The sequence below is a fragment of the Stenella coeruleoalba genome, assembly GCF_951394435.1.
Source record: "Stenella coeruleoalba genome assembly, chromosome: 14".
NCBI classification, from domain to species: domain Eukaryota; kingdom Metazoa; phylum Chordata; class Mammalia; order Artiodactyla; family Delphinidae; genus Stenella; species Stenella coeruleoalba.
In genome coordinates, this window is record NC_137160.1 from 46,367,541 (window position 1) to 46,393,896 (window position 26,356).

General features: G+C 40.7%; 1 protein-coding gene across 2 annotated transcripts in view; it reads left to right on the forward strand.

Moving 5' to 3' along the window:
- The window catches only part of CHST9 (carbohydrate sulfotransferase 9), a 785,034-nt gene that overhangs the window by 3,292 nt on the left and 755,386 nt on the right, over positions 1 to 26,356 (forward strand). The gene's annotated exons all lie outside the window — the stretch shown is intronic.

Consider the following 26,356-nt stretch of genomic DNA (forward strand, 5'->3'; position numbering starts at 1 on the left):
TCTGAGAGTTTCAGGAAGATTGTTTTCACAACTTTCTAATGAAATGAGGCTCTTGGGAACCCTGAGTCCCTCCCATCTCGCCTAATCCTCCCTCCCTCCCTCCTGTCAATATCTGCCGTTGATGCCTATGTCCCAGGCAGTGTTCTAGGCATGGCATTGACAGCATTGAACAGAAGGCAAGCACCCCTGCCCTTGGAGAGCTCAAATTCTGTTTCTGCCTTATATGGCTTTAGACTTTTGCTCGTCTCAAACCACAATTGGCGATTTAAAACAAACAAAAAAAACAGAACTTCGGTCTACAATTTTTCTACTAGTGAACCTACTTGTGTAATGTAACTTCACCTATTCGGTTACTTAGAGACACCTTGGTCTCTTCTGGTTTAAAACTATCTCTTTAAATTAAATTTGTTTTCATTTTGAAATATTCCACCTCTGGAGGATTTAAACCCAGTCAAGTTTGGATTCTTCCCTTCATCCTTCCCTTCATCCTCTAGCTTCCCAGATGGCTCGGTACATCCAATCTGCTTTGGGAGGAGCTGAAACTAAAACCCAGGTGTGGGAAGAGTGAATTACCAGGGGCGAGAAGTTCTAGATCGAAGCCCATCATAGAATCAGGGCAAATGGAATTAAAATCCTCACATTGTACACTTTTGTTGAACTTTGTCATTTTGTTGCCAAAAACTTCCTAATAGTGTCTTTTCTGTAGTATGTGATTATACAAAAATCCATGCTAATTTTAGGGGTAGACACAGTTAAATAGCACTCTGGGATTTCATGCTCCGAATTATTATAGAGGAATGGCATTCCACAAACTCCTCAACAGACGTGAGTCACTGGTATAACAAAATGTCTTATGCTGATAAAATTTAAATTTCTAAATCTCATAGCATAAGATAGTAGGAACTTTAATATTTTACTGTATAATAAAATCTGTAATTCTTTTTCAAGCCCTTATGCAAACCTTCCATGTGACCCAAGTGTGATTTGAGAGCAGCCCTTTTTACAGTTGACACCACTGATGCTGTAAGAGAAAAAGCCTGGAGTAGCAGTAGGTTGAATTATTAGTGTAGGGGGGATAAAGGATGATATAATTTGAAATAGATAACTATTGTGGCATTTTTTCTTTTTTTTTTTCTTCCCCCCTATGCAAGTCCTTCTGTTTTAAGACTTGGCTGTGGGATGACAGTCAAAGGCTGCTCAGCTTGGCTGGGGACCATCTGAGAGACACAGGCTGGAAACATTCAATTAAGACGGGGGGAAGCTGACCTACCACTCTGGCCCTTTGTTGAATGTGGCCCCGCATGAACTGTAGCCTGCCCCTCTCCCTTGGCCTCCAGGGGTGAGGGAAGCTCTCAGCATGTATGGGAGCTGTTTGTAGACGATCCCTGAGTAGTAGGTGAGTGCATATGGGCAGGGCACCAATGAGCCAATTAGTCAAATCGGTTTTTCAGTAATGAGTACTATTAGTAACTTCTATGCATGGGTGGGTACTATATCAGTTTGCTAGGGCTGCTGTAACAAAATGCTGCAGCCTGAGTGGCTTAAACAAGAGATTTATTTTCAGTTTTAGGGGCTGAAAGCCCAAAATCAAGGTGTTGGCATGATTGGTTTCTCTGAGGCTCCTCTCCTTGGTTTGCAGATGGCTGTTTTCTTGCTGTGTCCTCACAGGGCTCTTCATTCTGTGCACAAGAATCCCTGGTGTCTCTTCTATGTCTCTTCTATCTCTAATCGCTGATTAGGGCCCACGGTGAAGGCCTCGTCTTACCTTAATTACCTCTTTAAAGGCCCTATTGCTAATTAATGTCGTATTCTGAAGTGCTGAGGGTTAGGACTTCAACATATGAATTTTGGGGGAACACAGTTCAGTCCAAAACCGGTACTATCAGATGCATAAGAGAAACACAGTATTATCCAGGTCTTAGAAGAGCTTGTGTAATTGGGTCACTACAGAAAGATGTTAGTCACTTTCTGTTCAATGAGTGATTTTCTTGACTTCTCTTGAGGGTGCTGGAGATTAAGTTTATGTACTGAATGGCAGCTTTTCTAGCTCCCTTCATCTATTTTTGGAACTCATACCCCTGAGTATAAAATTGGAAGATTTTTCAAATAAGAAACAACACTATAGGAAATAGAATATTGACACTTGGAGTTTCTGCAAAGAAAAATCCAGTTGGTATCCTGATTATCTTACAAGTAAAATCTAGTCTCAAAAATTGGCCAAAACCCAGAGCATCAGATTAGATTTTTGTGCCTCATTCTACAGCGTACACAGATATCCAAAGGATCATGAGGTATTTGAGGAAAGCTTCTAACAGGCAGACCAACCAAAACAAAAACAGAGGAGAAAATTGGAGGTAACAGGCAATGCAGAGACCATTTTAAAAAATGTGTAAAAAATACCAGATAAGAGATTTATAAGCCAATAATGATTTTTAAAAATCCTGAAATAAAAAATAAACTGAAATGATCAAAAAAAGAAAATGCACAATAGAATAAAGACAGACAGTTAAGATATTAGCCAGGACATCCAATATCTACAAGTCTGTAAAGAGAACAGGAAAAATTGGAGAGAAAATTATCAAAGAAATAAGAACTTCCCAATAGTGAAGGGCCCACAGAATACCTGCTACAGTCAATAAAAAGATTCCTATGAAGGGATATTATTAAATATTAAAACACTGAAGATGTAGAACTTACTGAAGAAAAAGAGGGCAAATACAGTAAACTGGGAGAAAATGTGACACTGAACCCAGGAAGGTAGGAACTACTAGAATGATACCTTCTAATTCGGATGAAAAAATGATTTCTAACCTGGGATTCGATTCTAGTCACAAACTGACAATCAGATGTGAAAGGGAAGATGTCTGTGAACATGCAAGAACTCGAAACCTTTGCCTCCCTTGTATTCTTTGTCAGGAGGCTGCTGAAAGTAAGCCAAGAAAGACGAAAAGGTGGGGGTCGGGAAAGAGTACCTCCGACACAGTGAAAGAATGTGGTAGAGAAATCTCAGCAGCCAGGAGAAAGTTCTCTAGAAAAAAATGGAACTGATAATTTCTGATACATTTGTGTAGGAAGTATTATTGATACTAGTTTTCCTGAGCTGTTGGATAGGTTGAGCTGTTGGAATATTGAGCAATTATTGCCTCCAAAAGGGAAAAAGTACACAAGAAACATTGTCACTATAAATTATTGACTTTTTTAAAAAAACCTATTTTACAAAGTCATAGTAATATAAAGAATATTGATAGCTAAATACTGAGATAACATCTCATTTGGAAGACGAAGCAATAGGAACTGGTAGCTTAAGAGAACTAAATCCTCATCCTCATGAAAGAAATGTCTAAAATTGTTAAATTAAGAAATAGAAGTCTCTGCATCGTATTCAGTAATATGGAGATAAATAACAAAAGTTGGCTAAAATATAGGCAAGTGGTGGTAGTGCAGCCAGGAAACTGCTATTTTTATAAGGAGTTCATACTAATTTTCTGAACTGTATATAATAAAAATATGTAAAACTAATAAGGTATAAAATCAATAAATCAAAATAACATGTACATATTTAAAAATATGTGGTTTAATCAGTTCATTTAATACGTTTATACACACCTTGGTTGTTTATAGATTGTAAGAATATGTAGCTTTATGTTCATGAAGATATGCCAACATATGTTTCTTTGTGCCAGCACTGTACTAAGTATTTTACATTTTCTTAATTTTTATAATAACACCTTAAGGGATCTTATTACCCCATTTTAAAGACTGACAATCTGAACCGAAGAGAGAATATGTCTTGCCCAAAGCCACATTAGCTAGTATGTAGTGCAGTGGTTCTCAAGCTTTAGGGAACGCCTGAAAGACTTGTTAACACACACATGGCTGGGTCTTAGAACACTAATCTGGGATGGGGCCAAAAAAAAAAAAAAAAAAATCCCAGGTGATGCTGATGCTGCCGGTCCCGGGACCAAATCTGAGCATGGTTGAACTTGAACAAGTGGTATTGGAAGTGAAATTAGGTGTCTCAGACTCTAGTCACTTACACAGTGCTCCTTATCTAAAGCCACGCTAAATGGGGAATATTGGCTGAGTTGATACATAAGTTTAGGAAAGAATTTGCCCCAGAGAACCATCATGGAATGAACAGAGACATTTGAAAGCAGGCCCTTAGGCCAAATACATCAAGTGGCACAGGACCTCTGACCACCATAAAAAGTGGTTTGATCTCATTCCTACATAGAGGTTAGGTATTTCAGTAGACACAACTAACGGGATAAATTCTGGCTGACTCAAGTGAATCATGATTGTGCTACACCAGTTGTCAGTGACTGGTTTAGAACGAGGCATGTGACACAGTTCTAGCTAATGAGATCTGAGAGGAGGTCTGGTTGTGGACTTCTGGGAAAGGTTCTTAACGAGACACATTTAGGAAGAGCTGTTGTCCTGTCTAGTTCTGATGTCTACTGTGGTGGCAACAGTTTTGTGCTCAGGAGAGAGCTGTTCTGAGGACAAAGCTGCCATCTTATTCAAAAGGTGGGCAGAAAGAGGGCTTCTTGGTGACACCGGGGAACTGCTGAATTAAGCAAACATGGAGCTGTCTACATCTGGATTTTTTTGGTATGTGAGAAGATAAATTGCCGCACTCTTTCAGACAGCCAGTTCTGGTGCTTGCATCTGTAGGCATCCTAAATGGCAAGTGAGAAGTATATACAGATATTTCTGAAAGAACTGGAACGTTAGTGAAAGCCAGAATAAGGAGCAACCTGGGGGAAAGAAAAGGAGGGACGAGGAAGTTTAGCCCAGTGGATCAGACTGAGCGGCAAGGCCTGGCAGCTGGAAGCAGCAGGGTTTCCTGGAATAGTGTGAGTCTACGGGTGTAACGCCCTCTTCCCCCCGCCACTGACACAGCTTTGCCTGGAATACCTGTGCGCTCTGAAAAGGAGGGACAACTAATAGTGTAATTCAAGATAATATGATAGCATAATAATGCTGCAATGCAGTGTTGTAATACATTATTTTAATATTCTAACATGTTATAATACGTAACGGGAAGTTCAAATATCTCTCTGGGGGGAGTGAAGTGATCTAGAGAGTTACCTACTATGTGGACCATTTGTCATGGGTCTGTTAATTACTTATTACTGTGTAAGAAACTGCCCCCAAATTTAATGGCTTAAAATAACAACCAGTGAGTCTGTGGGTCAGCAATTTAGGCTGGCCCCAGCTGGGTGGTTCTGATGTTGGCTTAACTGCCTCATGCATCTGTGATGAGCTGCAGGCCAGTTAGGTGGCCCTGCCTCGGGGAGTTGGCTGGCAGTCACCTGGACTGATGGGTAGCTGGTCATGTGGTCCCTCACACCCCAGCCGGTGAGCTGGGCTTTTGCTTGTGGTGGTTGCAGAAGGCGGGTAAGGCACACGCCACCTTTGCTACATTCTGGTTGCCAAAGCAAGCTGCGAGGTGAGCCTGGATTCAAGGGACAGGGAAATGGATTCTATCTCTTAATGAAAATGTCATGGATGAAGGGAGGGCTGGAGAGATGACCATTGTCGCCAGTGGTCTGCTGCCCATCTCCAGTGGAAAACTGAGCAGAGAACCATCTGGAGAGACGGGCAATGAGCAGAGTTGCTGCAGAGGTGTGGGAAACAGCTCCGATTGTATGGGAGGTAAAATGACCACTGGGTTATGGACCACAGTCAGCCTTGACCTTTTTTTTTTTTTCCTTTGCCATACGCGGGCCTCTCACTGCTGTGGCCTCTCCCGTTGCGGAGCACAGGCTCTGGACACGCAGGCTCAGCGGCCATGGCTCACGGGCCCAGCCGCCCCGCAGCATGTGGGATCCTCCCAGACCGGGGCATGAACCTGTGTCCCCTGCATCGGCAGGCGGACTCTCAACCGCTGCGCCACCAGGGAAGCCCCAGCCTTGACCTTTTGAAGTGTGGGGGTGGTAACTGGGCAAGGACAGCTGTGCCTGGCAGCGGAGCATCCCTAGGGGAGGGCAGGCAGCTAAGGTGGCGGTGAGGTACCTTGTCAGGAAGTCCGGAGAAGGGGAAGAATATGAGCGAACCTCTGAGTGCCTGTGCAACACTCCCAGCAATTTGCAGATAAGCAGCAGCAGACTGTGCGAAGGCGGGGGACTGTGGGGCTGAGGCTGTGTTGGGTTGGCGAGGAGCCATGGTGATTTCAGTATCAGTGCGTCACATGTATACCTGCCACTTGTCTTATAGAGGCGTAGCGATTCCTCAAACAAAATAGGCAACACTGTTCTGAGGCTGACCTCTAGTCCTCTTCAGATGAGTCAGTCACATGCAGCCCAGGCCCGTGCCTCTGTCTGGGACCTGCCTGGACTCTCCTTGTTGGCCTTCCTGGCTCCAGGTTGCCGCCCTTTTTAGGAGTCTCTGCTCTTCTACATTCATGACATTTGCATGGAAGCAGCAGTTGCCTGGCATCACTCTCTCGCAATTGTATTGATTTCTCAGACCCCTTACGCTGAAGATTCTGAAATTCCTACTTTAAGTACAAAGATTAACATTTTACAGTTCCATCGATCCCTATTTTCTGATGACGCATATATATGTGGGACCCAAACCCGAAGGAGCTGAACTCTCCTATAATGTGTACTCCCTAGGATGGTATTTGCACGTGACAATGATGCTGCCGTGCTCTGGGCTCTATCCTGATTTTTCTCGTACGCGCAGCAGTCATGGAAAGTGTTTCTTATTCTTGGATGTCTAGAGAGAAGCTCCCGTTGATAGGCCTTGATGGCCTCCTTCACCGGGTGGAATCACTGACTTTTTTACATCATCTCGTTAAACATTACTCTTTCTTCCCTTCTTTATTCTCCTGTTTAACTGTATTGCCCAGTTGGGGGTTATACTTACAGTTTAGCTGTGATAACTAACATGTGAACTGATAAAATAATTACAAGCTGATTACCCTGTGTTGTTGATGGGAAAGCATGTAAGGAGGACTTCACCAGGGGTTGTCCTTGTAGGAGACTTCTACATGAACAGTGCATGGAAAAAGGGACAGGAGGAGGGCAGGGAGAACATTCCAGACAAATCTTCAACTTCAAAGACTGAGAATAATGTCTTAAAAATTTTTTAAATGTATTAAATGTAAAATGTAAATTAAAACCACAGATCTCTTATTCTGTTTCTTAGAGGAAGGGTGAATTGTAACACGTGAAACACAGGTCACTCCTAGATTAATAGAGACGAAAGATTAATAGCTTACTTATAAATTTTTTTCACCATTGTATCAAAAGTTTCTGGGCACAGAAGTTTTTCAAATAGTAAATTATTTACTAAGAAACAATAAATACTCCTTGATGTTAAAAAATGATTCAGGCTGTCCTATTTTTCGATAGGATAAGTTTTGAGAGAGATGGCATTTAGGGCCTTTGTTAATTGAAGTTTTCTCATCCTTTTATGTTTTGAGTTGAATCAAATCCTGTCTCAGAAGTTCCAGGAATATAGTTCATGAATGTGGATTATGTGCAAAAATTATGCAGAGGGAACATATTTGTGTTAGAATATATACTTAGATAGACGATGGTTGGGTAGGAAGATGACATACAGATAGATACAGACTCACCTCTGCAACCCCCTAGGATGGTGGCAAGAAGAGAGTCAGTGAAGAAAAACTTCCTTCGGGGGCTCAGACAGTCCCCAGAGGAAATTGCCTGTGTTAAGGAAGGCTCATATATCAAGACAGGTTGCCCAGAGTATGACAGAGATGAGTGGAGTGGCATAACTCTGGCAGAGGCTTCAGTACTGAGCTTTGAGCTTCCCTTGATATGGTCCCAGGACATTCAATATTGCACCTAAGTCTGCAGGCAGCCAAAGGAGGACTGTCTGCACCATGGGGTGTTCATGCAGTCCTTGCATCCGCCTGTGACCCCAGCTCGTCCAGAGCTCCCTATTCATCTTGTTCCCTCTTCTTTCTATATCATTTTGTCTTTCTGTTGAATTGAGGGAGCAGGGGGAAGGGAATAACCATATACTGTCTTAAAAAGCCAGAAATCTCTGCCTTTCTCTTCATCCTTTTCTAAAAACAAATGAAAACTTATTGCTTACTAGGACGAAAGTTAAGGAATTTAATTAGTACTTTGAAATTCAAATCAAAGTCATCGATACTCAAAACATTACATAAATGTTGTGAAAAACTTGTATAAGATATAACAGCATATTCTTTGCAGTAAAACTTCCTTTCGTCTTTCTCTCTTCCTGGTTTTATAAACTGATGCATGTTTTAACTTAATCTCTGGTTTTTACCCTCAACGTAGAGATCATCTTTACTCATTGAAGAGTACATTTCGCATGACTTGACATAGCCCTTTTCAATCTTGCCATCAGTAAATTCTGGTTCTCTGAATGTGTTGCTTTTAAGTATTTCACTTATTGAAAGATTGCAAAAGGTTTGTTATGTTATGCAGAAGTTTATATTTATCATGAAGTATTACTATAGGAAAAGTTATCTTCTAACTTCAGAAAGTTGTTTATACAAGTTTCTTTTTTTCAGTTTTGTTTGCTGTTTTTTATTTGCTTACTAGGGCTCCTGATCATGAAGTCTTTTAAAGCATGGATCATGAAGCTTTAGTCATTACTTTGAGAATGTTACATTTTCCAACTCTATTACTCTCCTCAAAGAAATGATTCACACTGGATTACATTCTAGGGTATTAAATTATGAATGGTTTCTGAGGCTTCGCACTTCCTCCTTCTCTTATTATCTTTGACATGAATCTCCTGTAACTGAGTAACTGTAGTTTGAGATGGTAATAGAAATTTTAGGTTCACAGTCCCTTAATTGCCTACCAAAATCCAACAAGTGGTGAAAGCTGACACACTTTTCATAACTCATTTGGTAGCATCCTGACGTGTTCTGGACTCATTCAGTGGTAAAACCAAACCTGAAATGACATGAGGCTATTTTACAATCTTGTCTTTAATCCCACTGAGTATAAATATTTATGTGTTTCACTGAAGAAGCATCAAGATGTTTGCTTATGGGGTGCTCTCCCAGATGTTGCTGGGTGTTGTCTATATCTATAAAATAAAAATATATAAAATCCCTGCACCTTCTAAAATCTGCTTCTGAATTCCAAGTATCTGGTTCCATGTATCAAAGCAGAATTTTCAAAAAAGTAAAAAAACAAAAAAACGAAAAAACAAAACTCAAGTGTAAAATGAACACATGTCAAAGATTTTATTCAACTCATTACTTGATGAGGAAACCAGTAACATGGTAAGCCTAGTTCAAAGGAGAATTTGGGAAATAAAGATTTATGCAGACAGTCAAAGGAAAGCTGAAATAAATGTGTGTGACTAGATTAAAAAATGGTGAATGGCTTACAAATTAAGAGGTTGATTCAGGAGGAACCTACAAATAATCGTGTGGTTTAAAAGTATCAGTGCTTTGATTTAATATTAAATAACGAAGTCAAATACATAGGGACATTCTCTATGATATTTATACAATGCTTAATTAAACAGTGACATTGAAAGGACATGCAGCTATCCTTAAGCTTTATTTCCAGTTTTTGGATATTGTTATCTCAGCTTCTCCCTCAACCCCCACTATGACCATAAATAATTTCTGAAGCTTATTCTTGAGAGCAACAAAAGTTAGCCTTATTTAATTTTGGCCTGATTATTTACATAGGTGCAGCAAGAGGTGTAAATTAACACATATAAGCCTCTTCTGGCATATAGTCTTTCGCAAACTAAGATGGAGAAGGTATAAGAAACTGGACTCATAAAATCTTCTGAATAACTAACTGAAGTCCTATTCTGCTCGTATTTCCGCCAGAGCACAGAGTGCCTCATTCCTGATCTTTGTCCTGAGCTCCTTTCAGGGTGTGTTGAAGGTCAGTGACTGCAGCAGTTAGTGACTTCATTATTGTAGAACCAGATGGCAAGTGACAACTTTTAGCTGGCACTTGTTTTTTAATTTAATTTAATTTTATTATTTTTTTGACCTGAATTTTATATATATATTTTATACAGCAGGTTCTTATTAGTCATCAATTTTATACACATCAGTGTATACATGTCAATTCCAATCGACCAGTTCATCACCCCCCACCCCCACCACTTTCCACCCTTGGTGTCCATATGTTTGTTCTCTACATCTGTGTCTCAATTTCTGCCGTGCAAACCAGGTCATCTGTACCATTTTTTTAGGTTCCACATGTATGCATTAATGTATGATATTTGTTTTTCTCTTTCCGACTTACTTCACTCTGTATGACAGTGTCTAGATCCATCCATGTTTCAACAAATGACCCAATTTCGTTCCTTTTTTTGGCTGAGTAATATTCCATTGTATACATGTACCACATCTTCTTAATCCATTCATCTGTCAATGGCCATTTAGGCTGCTTCCATGACCTGACTATTGTAAAGAGTGCTGCAATGAACATTGGGGTGCATGTGTCTTTTTGAATTATGGTTTTCTCAGGGTATGTGCCCAGTAGTGGGATTGCTGGATCATATGGTAATTCTATTTTTAGATTTTTAAGGAACCTCCATACTGTTCTCGATAGTGGCTGTGTCAATTTACATTCCCACCAACAGTGCAGGAGGGTTCCCTTTTCTCCACACCCTCTCTAGCATTTGTTTGTAGATTTTCTGATGATGCCCATTCTAACTGGTGTGAGGTGTGATACCTCATTGTAGTTTTGATTTGCATTTCTCTAGTAATTAGTGATGTTGAGCAGCTTTTCATGTGCTTCTTGGCCATCTGTATGTCTTCTTTGGAGAAATGTCTATTTAGGTCTTCTGCACATTTTGGGATTGGGTTGTTTGATTTCCTCTTTGATTTCTTCAGTGATCTCTTGGTTATTTAGTAATGTATTGTTTAGCCTCCATGTGTTTGTGTTTTTTATGTTTTTTCCCTGTAATTCATTTCTAATCTCATAGCGTTGTGGTCAGAAAAGATGCTTGATATGATTTCAATTTCTTAACTCTACTGAGGCTTGGTTTGTGACCCAAGGTGTGATCTATCCTGGAGAATGTTCCGTGCGCACTTGAGAGGAAAGTGTAATCTGCTGTTTTTGGATGGAATGTCCTATAAATATCAATTAAATCTACCGGGTCTATTGTGTCATTTAAAGCTTCTGTTCCCTTATTTATTTTCATTTTGGATGTTCTGTCCATTGGTGTAAGTGAGGTGTTGAAGTCCCCCACTATTGTGTTACTGTCAATTTCTTCTTTTTTAGCTGTTAGCAGTTGCCTTATGTATTGAGGTGCTCCTATGTTGGGTGGATATATATTTATAATTGTTATATCCTCTTCTTGGATCGATGCCTTGATCATTATGTAGTGTCCTTCCTTGTCTCTTGTAACATTCTTTATTTTAAAGTCTATTTAATCTGATATGAGTATTGCTACTCCAGCTTTCTTTTAATTTCCATTTGCATGGAATATCTTTTTCCATCCCCTCAGTTCAGTCTGAATGTGTCCCTAGGTCTGAAGTGGGTCTCTTGTAGACAGCATATATATGGGTCTTGTTTTGTATCCATTCAGCAAGCCTGTGTCTTTTGGTTGGAGCATTTAATCCATTCACGTTTAGGGTGATTATTGATATGTATGTTCCTATTACTATTTTCTTAATTGTTTTGGGTTTGTTTTTGTAGGTACTTTTCCTCTCTTGTGTTTCCCACTTAGAGAAGTTCCTTTAGCATTTGTTGTAGAGCTGGTTTGGTGGTGCTGAATTGTCTTAGCTTTTGTTTGTCTGTAAAGCTTTTGATTTCTCCATTGAATCTGAATGAGATCCCTGCTGGGTAGAGTCATCGTGGTTGTAGGTTCTTCCCTTTCATCACTTTGAGTATATCATGCCACTCCCTTCTGGCTTGTAGAGTTTCTGCTGAGAAATCAGCTGTTAACCTTATGGGAGTTCCCTTGTATGTTATTTGTCGTTTTTCCCTTGCTGCTTTTAATTTTTCTTTGTCTTTAATTTTTGTCAGTTTGATTACTATGTGTCTCGGTGTGTTTCTCCTTAGGTTTATCCTGTATGGGACTCTCTGTGCTTCCTGGACTTGGGTGGCTATTTCCTTTCCCATGTTAGGGAAGTTTTTGACTATAATATCTTCATATATTTTCTCTGGGCCTTTCTCTCTTTCTTCTCCTTCTGGGATCCCTACAATGCGATTAATGTTGTTGCATTTATTGTTGTTCCAGAGGTCTCTTAGGCTGTCTTCATTTCTTTTCATTCTTTTTTCTTTATTCTGTTCTGCAGCAGTGAATTCCACCATTCTGTCTTCCAGGTCACTTATCCGTTCTTCTGCCTCAGTTATTCTGCTATTGATTCCTTCTAGTGCAGTTTTCAGTTACTGTATTGTTCATCTCTGTTTGTTTGTTCCTTAATTCTTCTAGGTCTTTGTTAAACATTTCTTGTATCTTCTCGATCTTTGCCTCCATTCTTTTTCCGAGGTCCTGGATCATCTTCACTATCATTATTCTGAATTCTTTTTCTGGAAGGTTGCCTATCTCCACTTCATTTAGTTGTTTTTCTGAGGTTTTATCTTGTTCCTTCACCTGGTACTTAACCCTCTGCCTTTTCATCTTGTCTATCTTTCTGTGAATGTGTTTTTTGTTCCACGGGCTGCAGGATTGTAGTTCTTCTTGCTTCTGCTGTCTGCCCTCTGGTGGATGAGGCTATCTAAGAGGCTTGTGTAGGTTTCCTGATGGGAGGGACTGGTGGTGGGTAGAGCTGGGTCTTGCTCTGGTGGGCAGAGCTCAGTAAAACTTTAGTCTGCTTGACTGCTGATGTGTGGGGCTGGGTTCCCTCCCTGTTGGTTGTTTGGCCTGAGGTAACCCTACACTGGAGCCTACCTGGGCTCTTTGGTGGGACTAGTGGTGGACTCTGGGAGGGCTCATGCCAAGGAGTACTTTCCAGAACTTCTGCTGCCAGTGTCCTTGTCCCCACGGTGAGCCACAGCCACCCCTCGCCTCCGCAGGGGACCCTCCAACACTAGCAGGTAGGGCTGGTTCAGTCTCCCCTGGGGTCACTGCCCCTTCCCCTGGGTCCTGATGTGCACACCACTTTGTGTGTGCCCTCCAAGAGTGGAGTCTCTCTTTCCCCCAGTTCTGTCGAAGTCCTGCAATCAAATCCCAGTAGCCTTCAAAGTCTGATTCTCTAGGAATTCCTCCTCCCGTTGCCAGACACCCAGGTTGGGAAGCCTGACGTGGGGCTCAGAACCTTCACTCTAGTGGGTGGACTTCTGTGGTATAAGTGTTCTCCAGTCTGTGAGTCACCCACTTGGGACTTGATTTTACTGTGATTGCGCCCCTCCTACCATCTCACTGTGGCTTCTCCGTTGTCCTTGGATGTGGGGTATCTTTTTTGGCGAGTTCCAGTGTCCTCCTGTTGATGATTGTCCAGCAGCTAGTTGTGATTCTGGTGCTCTCGCAAGAGGGAGTGAGAGCACATCCTTCTACTCCGCCATCTTGGTTCTAATCCTAGTTGGCACTTCTGTCACTTTTCTGTCTTGAGTCTAGGAAGCCAAGGCTAAGAATCTCCCATCGTGAAATTTTACTTGCAGTACCTGTAAGGTGGGGTGAAGTTCCATCTCATAGATATTCCCAACATTTTATAAGGTTCTGACTATCTATCTATTAGAATAGATTCCAGGCCAGCTTTCCTGGGAAGGATTGGTAAGCACTGTCTCCATGCATCAAGAATTATTTTTATTCTTTAATTTGTATTCTTTTTTGCTTGTTACATACCGTATCAAATAAGAAGCATTCTTATGTGACACTCTAGGTATGGTTGTGGTTGCCCAGTTTGTACAATTATACCTTACTAGGGAGAACTGACTCTCCTTACTAGGAGAGAATATATGCAAATAACCATGTTTTCATTAAAAGTAAGGAGAGCAAATAAACATTTTCATTACAAATAAGGAGACTGTCTAAAAATCATTTGAATTCTGAAGGTCAATAAGAATTGGATATCATTTTTCAAATGATTCAGTCTTTAGAAGCATAGTCTACTAATTTGAGAGAGGTTTTCTCATATACTGATTAGAAAATAGAACACTAAAAATAATACTGAATACATTCCAAAATAAATAACTACAATTAAATTTCTGTCGTTGGTTCATTTAGTCTGCTGTAATTTTTGTTTAACTTTCATGAAATTGTCTACTTCTGAGGCAAAAAGTGTTTTGCAGATCCTGACTGTCTTCAGGAATAATTAGCTGTCTTAAGTGATGTTATTTTTAAGCTCCAAAGCCTGATCTGTGAGTCTTGGCCTGGAAATCTCTGGTGTAGACCTTTCTAGGAGTTGCTGAGACCGTCTTTTTTGTTGTTGTTGTTGAAGATACAAACTCTGCCTGTAGCTTACAGCAGAGTCTTCAGGCAAGCATCCTGGTAGGACAGAAACCGGTTTGATTATGAGGCTAGGGGCTGTGATTAATTTATTACAGTAGCCAGTAGTATAAAAATACAAGAGGGGTAAAGTTCTCTATTGCAATAAAATACATAAATCGTTTGAATTTGACCAGTGTTACTCCTGAGGGTGAGGATGTATAAAGCAGAGTGAGGGTAGGAACAGATTTCTAGGGCATTTCTATCAGTCCTGTGAGGCAGTGGTTTTCAAGCTTTATCCGCACTATATCACATGGAGGGCTTGTGTAAAATTCAGATTGATGGGCCCCAGCCAGAGAATTTCTCATTCAGGTAGGTAGAGAGGTAGGTAGGTCTGAGGTGGGTCTCTAGAATTGGTATTTCTAGCGTGTGGGGAAAAGAACTTTCCTCTATCTTCTAGGTTCTTCTGGCTGGTCTAAGAATTAAATTGACACAAGACATTAACAGGAGAAAGTCAAATTTAGTTATGTATTTACGGTGGTGGAGGGGTTCCATTGAAGCTTATGTACCATCTGAGAGAAGAAGGGGGTAGGCATCTGGGACTTCAAAGGGAAGGAAGGTAATTCACAGAGATAGAAAAACAAATGTTTGATAACCAAACATTTGCTAATGCTGTACAGAGACAGTGGGACACACACTAGTCTCCTGTTCCTCCTACCACACCTCGCCTGTAATCTTTGTAGATGTCTCTGGTGACAGGGCTCTTCCTGGACCAGGCCCTCTATATAAATTATTTTAGGCAGTTAAAGGAGAGGTTAAAAAAAAAGACTCCCTGAGTTGCCTGTTTCTTAAAAGTAATAAGCCTAAAATAACCCTCATGCCAAAGAGACACATATTGGGGTGGCAAATTTTGTTCCCTTAAGTGAAAAAGATTCCCAGTAATGCTGCTGGTGGTGGTCTGGGGACCACACTTTGAGAAACACTGTAAAGAGTGTCCTTTCAAACATTTTATTAATGTATATCCTGTACACATTCATCCTTTTTTTTTTAAATTGGGGTATAGTTGCTTTACAATGTCATGTTAGTTTCTGCTGTACAACGAAGTGAATCAGCCATATGCATACATATATCCCCTCCCTCCCACCACCACCCCCTGCCCCATCCCATCCATCTAGGTCACCACAGGGCCCTGAGCTGATCTCCCTGGGCTATACAGCAGGTTCCTACTAGCTATCTCTTTTACACATGGCAGTGCACATAGGTCAATCCCAATCTCCCAATTTATCCCCCTTCCCCCACCCATGTCCACACATCCGTTCCCTATGTCTGTCTATTCCTGCCCTGCAAATAGGTTCATCTGTACCATTCATCCTTTGATTTGACACCTTACAAGAGTGTCCTTATAATAGTGTTGAACTAATTGAGAAAAATCGAAAAGTCCCAAACATGCCCTATCATTTCTAGGGTCCTTCTTTTTTCTAAGGCAGAAAGACATATTTGTGGTTATCCAGAGGCTGAATGGGAAGTTGCAAAGTTAGTTTTAAATGATGAAAAGAAATCTGTAAATTTGCCTTCTCTACATGTGAGTTCTGATCTTGAAGGCAAAACCAAGAGTTGTTAGAAGAGATGTCTCAGCTGATTAAGATAGAATCGATGGATTTTTTTAAAAAAAATTTATTTTTGGCTGCATTGGGTCCTTCATTTCTGCACGCAGCTTTCTCTAGTTGTGGCGAGCGGGGGCTACTCTTTGTTGCGGTGCGTGGGCTTCTCATTGCAGTGGCTTCTCTTGTTGTGGAGCGTGGGCTCTAGAGCACAGGCTCAGTAGTTATGGCGCACGGGCTTAGTTGCTCTGCAGGATGTGGGAGCTTCCCGGACCAGGGATCGAACCCTGTTGTCCACTGCACTGGCAGGCGGATTCTTAACGACTCTGCCACCAGGGAGGTCCCAGGATCGATGGATCCTTGAGGTAAAATACTTGGCTATCTATTTAATCAAGGTAACATTACAGTATTTCAAAATGGACGCAGTAGAAGGTAACATGACCATAGGGGATTGTGCACGTAGCGTTCCTGTTCATGGAAGGACTTGCTGCCCAGCCATCAGCAGGCAGCCTCAAGCATTCAGCTTCCAGGGGCTTTGCTCAGCTGCCCAGAGCTGCCTTGTCTAACTGCTCTCCTTTCAGGGTGGCTGATACCCAGTCATCCCAGGTGGACAGGCCTTGCCATTTTGGTCCAGCTCTGGACACTCTGAACCATATACATTCCAGCGTTCCCCAGGGGGTTGGCTGAAGCATTGTGGGGCCTGTACACTGTGTAACTCCTGCCAGTTCGCTACTCTGCTTCCATCCTGCCACTGTCTGTCTGCTCATGCAGAACCCAGCCTCTGACCTTAGCACCTTCAGAACTGAGTACACTTTGTTCTTTATTATTTTTGTTAAATCAAGGACATGATGAAGCAACGCAAAGCACAGAAGATTATCCTGGTGAGTGTGGAGTCCTATTTGGACAGGTTACAATAAAGAGTAACCATTTACTATGCATTGTTAAGACTAAATATTTCAAGACTAGTTGTCATTTTAATAGAGAAGTTCTGGTTCAGATATTAATACAATATTTGGCAGTAAGTGTTTTCAAATTAATAAGCCCATCAAAACTAAGCAAACTGTCAATTTTAACATATTTCATTATTTTTCAGACTCAGGTATATTAAACCAAGGTAAATAAAATGCAGTTCCCTCTAAATCTCCAACTTGTTACACAAACTCAAATTTTGTTCTCCACTATGCTTTCACATTCTGGAACAAACAGACACTTTCCTTTTGGACAATACTACTCTGATTTTCCTGAGAAAACAAAATTACATCCCATTACCTTGCATATTCAGTTGTATTTCTCTGCTGCTCAGTGCTCCAAATTAACTTCTATTTTGCTGAGAGGCAGGTAATTGATAATTGCTTATCTTACAGTTAAACAAACAAGAAAAACTCAGTCCTTATAGCCACACATATGAGCTTTATACATTCTTAAAGTGGCAAGCATGAGCACATCTAATAATATCCAAAATTATAACCACTCTATGGTAAAGAAACTAAAGGTACATGTTAAACCTGTGCTTGGGTTTTAGTATTGTGTTTTACGTAGAAATTATCCAGGTATCTGAAGATTTTCCAGTAATTAACTCTACAGTTAGTCCAAGACTTTTTAGTTAATGAAGGATCTAGGGAATTGTGTTTAAGTTGAAGTGATACAGAACATAATTACTGTTTATATCAAAAAGCTTGTCAAAATTATAATTTATTTTAGCTGAATACATTTTTCATAATCTTAAAAATAATGTAGGAGTAGTGTGACTTATTTAATCAATAAGCAAGTGTAAGAGGTTTGGGAAATTCATGAAAACAAAATCAAACCTTTAAAATGTATTCTTACATAATACTGAACTCTGATATAATGGCAGGAAAGATATATCACTGTTTCCATAACCAAGACTATCTAGGTAGTCTTATTTTTCCAGTGGTTCATCTTGATTATATGAACTTGGATTCTTATATAAACATGCATTTGGGCCAGTGATTTGTTTTGTCTTTAAAAACTGTCACATATAAATGCGGTTTATTTTCTGGCATAATTTTAGGAATGGTTCACTCATGGATGTATTAATGTCTGTAAACCCACACAAAAATGAGTCCCTTTATTTTGAGACTTTGCCAATAATTTATTAATAACTTCCAGAGGTAGGACAATATTTCAGATTTACAGTGAGAGGTTAAGGCTTTTTCTCAATCTTAGACACACAGATACATACATAATCTCGCTGAGCCACAGGTCAAAACAGAAACAGACTCACCAGTTTCTCCCTCCAAAAGCTGTTTTCCTTTTTAATATCTACAAAATATTTTCTTAATTGATGTGGGCACATAAAGAGACAAAGAATTTTTCCCCCTCTCCCTGACAGAAGGCAGATGCCCATCTCGATGCAGATGACCACACTGTCAAACTGCAAAACCAAACCCCCATTGCTGCCATCAATGGGAAATAATACAGTGGTCGTGTACAAACTAGAGTCAGAACTGAATGTGGTCAAGAACCAGAAACAAAACAAGAACACAGGTAGGAGGAGTAAGCAAAAGTCTCCTGCTCCTTGAGATGGACTGTGGGAGCCAAGAGAAGGTGTGCCTGGGCTCAAACAACACAAGAAATTGTACCTCTTGATCAATGCGGTTTAATTGGCTTCAGCAGGTAAATGCGTTTGAGCATCTCAGTAGAACCTCCAACACTGCCAAAGCACAATTGTCAAAAAAATTAAACATGACTCATACATAAAATAAGTGCACTTTAATGCTTTTATTCAACCCTTAATGAAGAAATAATGAAGCATTTTATTCAGTGCTTAATGAAGAAACCACTAAGATGGTTAGATGGGTTTAAGGGAACTTGAGAAAGAGTCAGATAAAAGGATATCAGAATAAATTTTTTCGTAGATGCAAACCTGGTTAATGCGTTACAGGGCACACAACTCTGACTTTGGGATTATCTTTCTTATGAATAGAAAGCTACAAGTTTACATGTAGCTTCACAATGTCTCTAGTTAAACATTAAAAAGCAGATAGGGCTTCCCTGGTGGTGCAGTGGTTGAGAGTCTGCCTGCCGATGCAGGGGACACGGGTTCGTGCCCCGGTCCGGGAGTATCCCACATGCCACGGAGTGGCTGGGCCCGTGAGCCATGGCCGCTGAGCCTGCGCGTCCGGAGCCTGTGCTCCGCAACGGGAGAGGCCGCAACAGTGAGAGGCCTGCGTACTGCAAAAAAAAAAAAAAAGCGAAACCAAAACCAGATATCCCTAGGGTGAGCCAGTTAAACAATAGGGTTGAAATGACATCCTCTTTATTTCTAAATTTTGGTAACTTTAATTAACAAAGTTTCTTATAAGAGACTATGGATCTGAATTTACTTTGGTAACGTTGCCTCTATCATCATTTGGTCAACTCATATGACATGTATTGGTTTGTGACTCAGTCTGTGAACTGTTACTTTTTCCCACCCTGATACTTCTGTCATCAAGATAAAATGAGCTCAAGTCACCAGTAAGCACTAGTTGATCCGTTCAGTATTTAAAACACTCAAGATTCCAGTACAGTGTTAAAGGCTGTTCCATGGAGCAACTTCACCGGAATCACCTGGGATACTTGTTAAAAACAGACTCCTGGCAAGATGTCAGGCCCAGTGAAGCTAAATCTCTAGGGAGGTGGCCTGGGAATATGCCTTCGAAAAATTATCCTAAATGATTCTCATGCTCCCTAATAATCACTTGTCTAGGGGGAAAGAAGGACCCCTGCTTAAAATAAGTTAATACCAAGAAAAGCTCCGGGAAACAGAACTAAGTCATCTTGTGCCTCCAGGGATCAAGCCATAGAGGAAAAAGGGTAGTTGTTGACACACTGTTCCAGGGTTCAAATGGTGTATGTACTTAAGGGGCCTTGTATTCAGTAGGTATTGGTACTACTGAACAGTATTTCTGTGATTGTAAGTGTGACACCGAAAGCTCTTGTTGGTTCACAACCTTTAACTTAACCTCCCTGTTAAGTTGATAGTGATCTTTGCTGTTGCACAAAACCTTGGCCTCAAAGAAAAGGGGGGGAATTTGTCATGAAATGTGTGTGTTCTTTGGGGGAGAGTAAGAGAGGGACCCTCTTTAACAAAGGTATTGGTAGTCCTCTGCTTTCACTGTACCTTCTCTGCTGCCTGTGTACATAAATCTGAACCTTCAAAGTTTGTGTTTTACTACATTTCTGGAAGCTTTCCTAGAATCATGAGCTGGATATTTTTGTAAAAATAAGTTATTTGTAGCTAGCAATGTATTGCTTTAAAAAAATCTCTTCTTACATGGTCTTTATCAGAAATAGGCCTTTGCTAAATTAACAGTTAAATATGGAACTACTGCAGTTCTCATCAGCTGTTGGCTTATTGGGTTGAGTGTGTATATGCATCTGTTGAGGGGATGCCAAAAGGGAGGGGGTAGGCAAAGAGGGAAGACTACGGGTTAAAGGCTGAACTGGTAGAATTATGAAGTGCAAAAAAAAATTGTAGTGGCAAATCTTATAACTTATCCCATGTCTTTCTCTGTTGTGGCCTCTCCCGTTGCGGAGCACAGGCTCCGGACGCGCAGGCTCAGCGGCCATGGCTCACGGGCCCAGCCGCTCCGCGGCATGTGGGATCTTCCCAGACCGGGGCGCGAACCTGTGTCCCCTGCATCGGCAGGCGGACTCCCAACCACTGCGCCACCAGGGAAGGCCTAGAGGGTCCATATTTTTAAGACCATGGGCTTTAGAATTGATGTGGATTAGAATCTGAGCTTCTCTACTTAATTTTTCATATAACATAGAAAACTTTAGGCACGTTACTTAATCTCCCTGATTCTTAGTTTATTTATCTATAAAATGGACATGATAATTAACTGCTATCACAAAGAGTTGAGTTGAGATTAAACTAGTAATGTTTTAAAAAGTGCCTGGTACAGAGTGAATAAACGGTAGCTGCTATTTTTATGGAGAATTCTTCACTGTTGAAAGCATCTGGCAGCTCTGGTTATAACCTCATTTTTCCAGATGTGATTTTAAAGTTAGGATAAACTGGTGGCATGTGCCAGGAAGTGGCACGTAGACTAATAACTCTTTTCACCAAGACTGATGGCAATCTAGTCCTCTGTGAATGTGGCAACCAATCACAAGAAGAGATGGCTTTCTGTCAGTTTAAGAATTTACCAACTCTGGGAAATGGTAATTTTAGTTTTTTGAGTTTGAGGGTTTTTTCTTTTACTTGGGTAATATGCTCCTGATGAAAATCCCTTGCCTATTCTGGTCTTGGCCCTCTCTGCCTAGCTTTTAAATTGGGATTAAATTTTAACAAACTCTCAATTGTGTGTGCCTTATGTTATCACAGAATGTTATATCAGGCATTATAAATAATTCCTAGGCAATATTTAGAATGGCTGCATGCCATTTTTAGAATAGGTTGAGAATTATTTACAATACCCTACTCACCCACTTTGCCTGTCATGTGTTCACTATTTTTCTTAAAATCTTAAAGCAGGGAGGCTACCATTGCTACCCAGGGGTTTATCCTGTGCCAGGTCAAGGATGGCGGTAAACCATTTTTTTCCCCCGTCGAAAGCCTAAATGAACTTAGTTTCTTGAACTCTCCATGGTCTAATTCGCCTCCAGGTTATGACTCCTGCCATTTCTCCTGCATGGAGCCTCTTTCTTTTCTTTTTCCCTTCATGTGGACACTCCCCCATCTCTTTGCTAATTCCTGCTGTTCTGGTTTAAGTGCCTCCTCTAAGCCCCTTGTGCGTATCTCTGCTCTGTTTATTGGTGAGTCTTTGTCACTGGACTAAAAGCCCCTCAAGGACAGAAAACTGGCTTTCTCTGTGTACAGGAGTGATGCTAAACCGATTTAACATGTGGTAATACGTATTAACAAGCCTGGCCAGCTGATGGGTCCTGGAGGCCCCCTGATGGGACAGGGTGAAGGAGAAACTGTGAAAGACTTTCAAATGGACCAAAGATTAGCAGGTGTCTTCAGTGGAATATGCATGGTGTGGAGAACATTCTTCCAGGCCATCTATGAAGTTTGGACCGTTCATTGTCTGTTCATTGTCTTTGCACTAAGCTACAACTCTGCAGAAAGAGAATAGTTAGCTTGCCAAAAGTTAATTTGCATGTTAGTAACATGAAAATAATTCTTGTCTAGAGACGTGCAAAAAAATGTCTGGTGGATGTTCAGTTGACTTCTGTTCCCCGCTGTCGAAGCAGCCAGTGTTGCACCTATTAAGCAAATTTTCACAGACCTGATGGGCTTATATATTTACCTGGTCTTTGAATTTTCCTTTGAACTGTTGTAACACTTTTCGGGTTCCCTTGTTTATTAGAGTTAAAATCTCTGACAGGTGTTTATTCTGAGTCTGTATGAGAGTTATTTTATCTTTTTAAAAGATTGCCCTTAAATAGTTGTGGAGTTATTCCACTGAGATTATTTAAAGAAAAAACACATAACAGAAAACAAACCTTCCTCTTTCACGAAAGAACTAAGGTTCTTTTTAAAAAATTAATTAATTATTTTTGGTTGCATTGGGTCTTCATTGCTGCGCGCAGGCTTTCTCTAGTTGCGGCAAGCCAGGGGCTACTCTTCGTTGCAGTGTGCGGGCTTCTCATCACGGTGGCTTCTCTTGTTGTGGAGCACGGGCTCTAGGTGCACAGTTTTTAGTAGTTGTGGCACACGGGCTCAGTAGTTGTGGCGCACGGGCTTAGTTGCTCCGCGTCACGTGGGATCTTCCTGGACCAGGGCTCAAACCCGTGTCCCCTGCATTGGCAGGCGGGTTCTTAACCACTGCGCCACTAGGGAAGCCTCCGAAGGTTCTTTTTAGTTGTGTTATCTTCACTTACATTTAAATGCTTTATTGTCACTTTGATTAAATGGGTAATCAAGTATTTCAGGCACCCATATGAGGTCCAATATTAATCAGATGTGTATAAATTTTCTCTAATGACTTTTTTTTTGCCTTCAAAAAAATCAAATTCTAAATATAGGAAAAGAAAACCTTCAGGATATCTTTTATGACTGAAACTATCTTTGAGATTTCCCAGAAGATCTCTGGAAAGTTAGTGATTTGTTCTTATAAAATGATGCTAGAAATAATCAGGTTTGTTCAATGAGTTACTAAATCAGAAGACATGCTCAGATATCCCTAGGTTACATTTGAATACATAAAATGTGTATAAACATTTCAAAAATTGTTTGTTTTCATGGAGAATTCCTAGAGATTGGTCACTGCCCTCATTGCTCATAATACAGACAGTGATCAGAACCCTGGTGATAGTTTGCTTGATAATATTAGGTAACAACTGGTACAGTGTTACCAGTCAGTTATTATTTAAATGCTTACTTGGAACAAGCTTATATATTTTTCCCCTAACTTTATTGATACACAGCTGACATAACATTATGTAAATTTAAGGTGTACAGTGTGATGATTTGATATATATTTACCACAATAAAGTTAGCTAACGCATCCATCACCTCAAATAACTATTTTTTTTTGTAGTGAGATTATTTAAGACCTACTTTCTTGACAACTGTCTAGCACATGACACAGTATTGTTAACTACAGTCACTGTGCTATATATTAGATCCCCCAGTACTTATTCATCTTATTACTGGAAGTTTATACCCATTTACCAGCAAGTATCTCTTCATTTTCCCCACCTCCCGGCCCCTGGCAACATCTGTTCTACTGTTTCTCTGTGTTCGCCTTTTTTAGATACCACATGTAAGTGAGATGATACAGTTTTTATCCTTTGGACTAACTTATTTCATTTAGCACAGTACCCTCAAGGTCCGTCCATTTTGTCCCAAATGGCAGGACTTTTTTTTTGTTATGGCTAGATAATATTCCATTTTACACATATACCACATTTTCTTTATCTGTCCATCAGTGGACACATAGGTTGTTTCCATGTCTTGGCTACTGTGAATAACGCTGCAGTGAACATGGGGCTGCAGATATCTTTTCAAAATAGTGACTTCATTTCCTTTAATCATGTGGTAGTTCTATTTCTGATATTTTGAGGAGACTCCATACTGTTTCCCATAGTGACTGCACCAATTTACATTCCCACCAACAGGACTCAGGGGTTCCCTTTTTTCTACATTCTTGCTAATACTTAATCTCTTGTCTGTTTGATAAGCTTTAATTTGAATCTGACATCTTCTAGGCCAGTGATTCTAAATTGGAGATGCACATTAGACTTACCTATAGAGTTTTATGAAATACAGGCCCTACTCCAGAGTTACTGAATTTCTTGATATTCTTGATATGTATGTCTTAGGATTACTGTGTATCAAGATGTTTCCTCTATAAAAATTATATTCATGCATTTATTTATTTTAAAATATTTATTATTTGGTTGCACCAGGTCTTAGTTGTGGCAGGCGGGCTCCTTAGTTGTGGCATGGAGACTCTTAGTTGGGGCATGCATGTGGGATCTAGTTCCCTGACCAGGGATTGAACCCTGGCTCCCTGCGCTGGGAGCATGGAGTCTTAACCACTGTACCACCAGGGAAGTCCCCATATTCGTGCACTTATAAATCACATGTAACACTTGAAAATTGACTTAATCATTACACAGAAACATTTCAGCTACATCTTTTTGGCATGGCTTTATTATCTTGTTATGTATGCCACAGAAACGACCACATTTCCTTATCACTTTTTTTGAACTCTCATCAGATCTTTCATGTTTGAAAATTATCAGTAATAACTAACCACAGCTATTCCACATTTCTTTCCTCTATGGATGCATTTTGTTTTACTCTGATTTTCACCTGAGTGAGCAGTTTGTCAGTTTGTGTCTTCAAACAAGGATTGTCCTGGCGCCATGCTGTACCAGCTACTTTAAACTATTGCCTCTTTTAAGGATAGACTCTTGGGTGCAGAAGGCATTGCTTGCCAGTGGGCTGAGTCAGAATCTTCAAAATCTTTAGTACAGAAGCAGCGGGCTTCCCGAGTCTGCTAACCCAAGACCTAGCAGAACACTACTTAATTACACAGGACTAAATGAACTGATGAGGAAATTTTTATTATGGATATTTGTTTAGAATACTGTTGATGTTCTTTAAATGTTCTCTCTTCTAGATATGTAAGCAACCTCCTTTTTTTTTTTGCGGTACACGGGCCCTCACCGTTGTGGCCTTTCCCGTTGCAGAGCATAGGCTCTGGACGCACAAGCTCAGCGGCCGTGGCTCACGGGTCTAGCCGTTCCGCGGCATGTGGGATCTTCCTGGACCGGGGCACGAACCTGTGTCCCCTGCATCGGCAGGCGGACTCTCAACCACTGCGCCACCAGGGAAGCCCAGCAACCTCCTTTTTAAAAGAATTCTTAAGCTGTCTGTAACCAATAGTCTTTAGTAGATGCTATTTTAAACAAAAATGTAGCATTTTCAAATAATATCTGATTCTCAATAACTACTTCCCCCTCCCTTCTACTGGAAATCAGAAACTCTCACTAAATCTTCTGTTCTTGGCACTATAGTTATTTGTGTAGGTTCAATAAGAATCTGTCTGCCTTGGTACCAGGAGTTAATAGAAAAAATTGGGTATATAAACAAATCCTTGCTTGGAATGTCTTATTTGAGAATGGTTCTCAATCAGGTACGACAGTCACTTTTAAGAAAATAAAATTGACTTGTTTATACTTCACTTGAGCCTTTTTAATGGAGCCACTGCCTTTTGGAAGCTTCTCAGGAAGACTGTCCCGGAAGCTGGCTTACTGGGGCCCAGTCTTACTGTGGTGGTGAGGAAGCCACCTCCAGGGAGGCCCGGGGCCTTGTGAGGGGGATTCACCCATACTTACAGGCACTGCCGGTGAAATTTGGTGGAGTGTTTTTTGGGCGAAAAAGTCCAATCTGAAATTCCTTGTGAGACAATTTCCCAACAGAAGTTTATTTTGTGATTGTTCCATACTGTAGAGCTCTGGATTTCCAGAGCCAACTTTGATGAAACCTCTTGCGATGTGGAGGAGGGGAAATTTCCCCTCTTAGTTCTTCTGGTGGGCGATTAAAATGACCTAAGGCAGATTAACAGGAAAAAATCCAATTTACTACATGTGCACGGAAATTCACATAGGATGACCGGCAAACACAAAGCAAGATGAAATATACCTACATAACAGTATTTGCACATTTCCTGAGTTGTTTTACAGATGAGAAAGCCCCCCACCAACTGGAAGATGTTAACTACTTGATGACCATGAGCACATAGCCCCAGGCCTCCTGGAGCCTGTGGACTGATAATGTTAACCCCTGTGACACCACCCTTCACCATCAGCCAGTCAGAATTGTGCATGAGCTGATCAGGTACCCTGTGATCTGCCTCCCTCACCTGCCTTCTAAAAATGTTTTGCCGAAACCCTTATGGGAGCTCAGGGCTTTTAGGGCATGAGCCACCCATCTCCTTACATGGTCCTGCGATAAACCTTTCTTTGCTCCAAACTGCAGT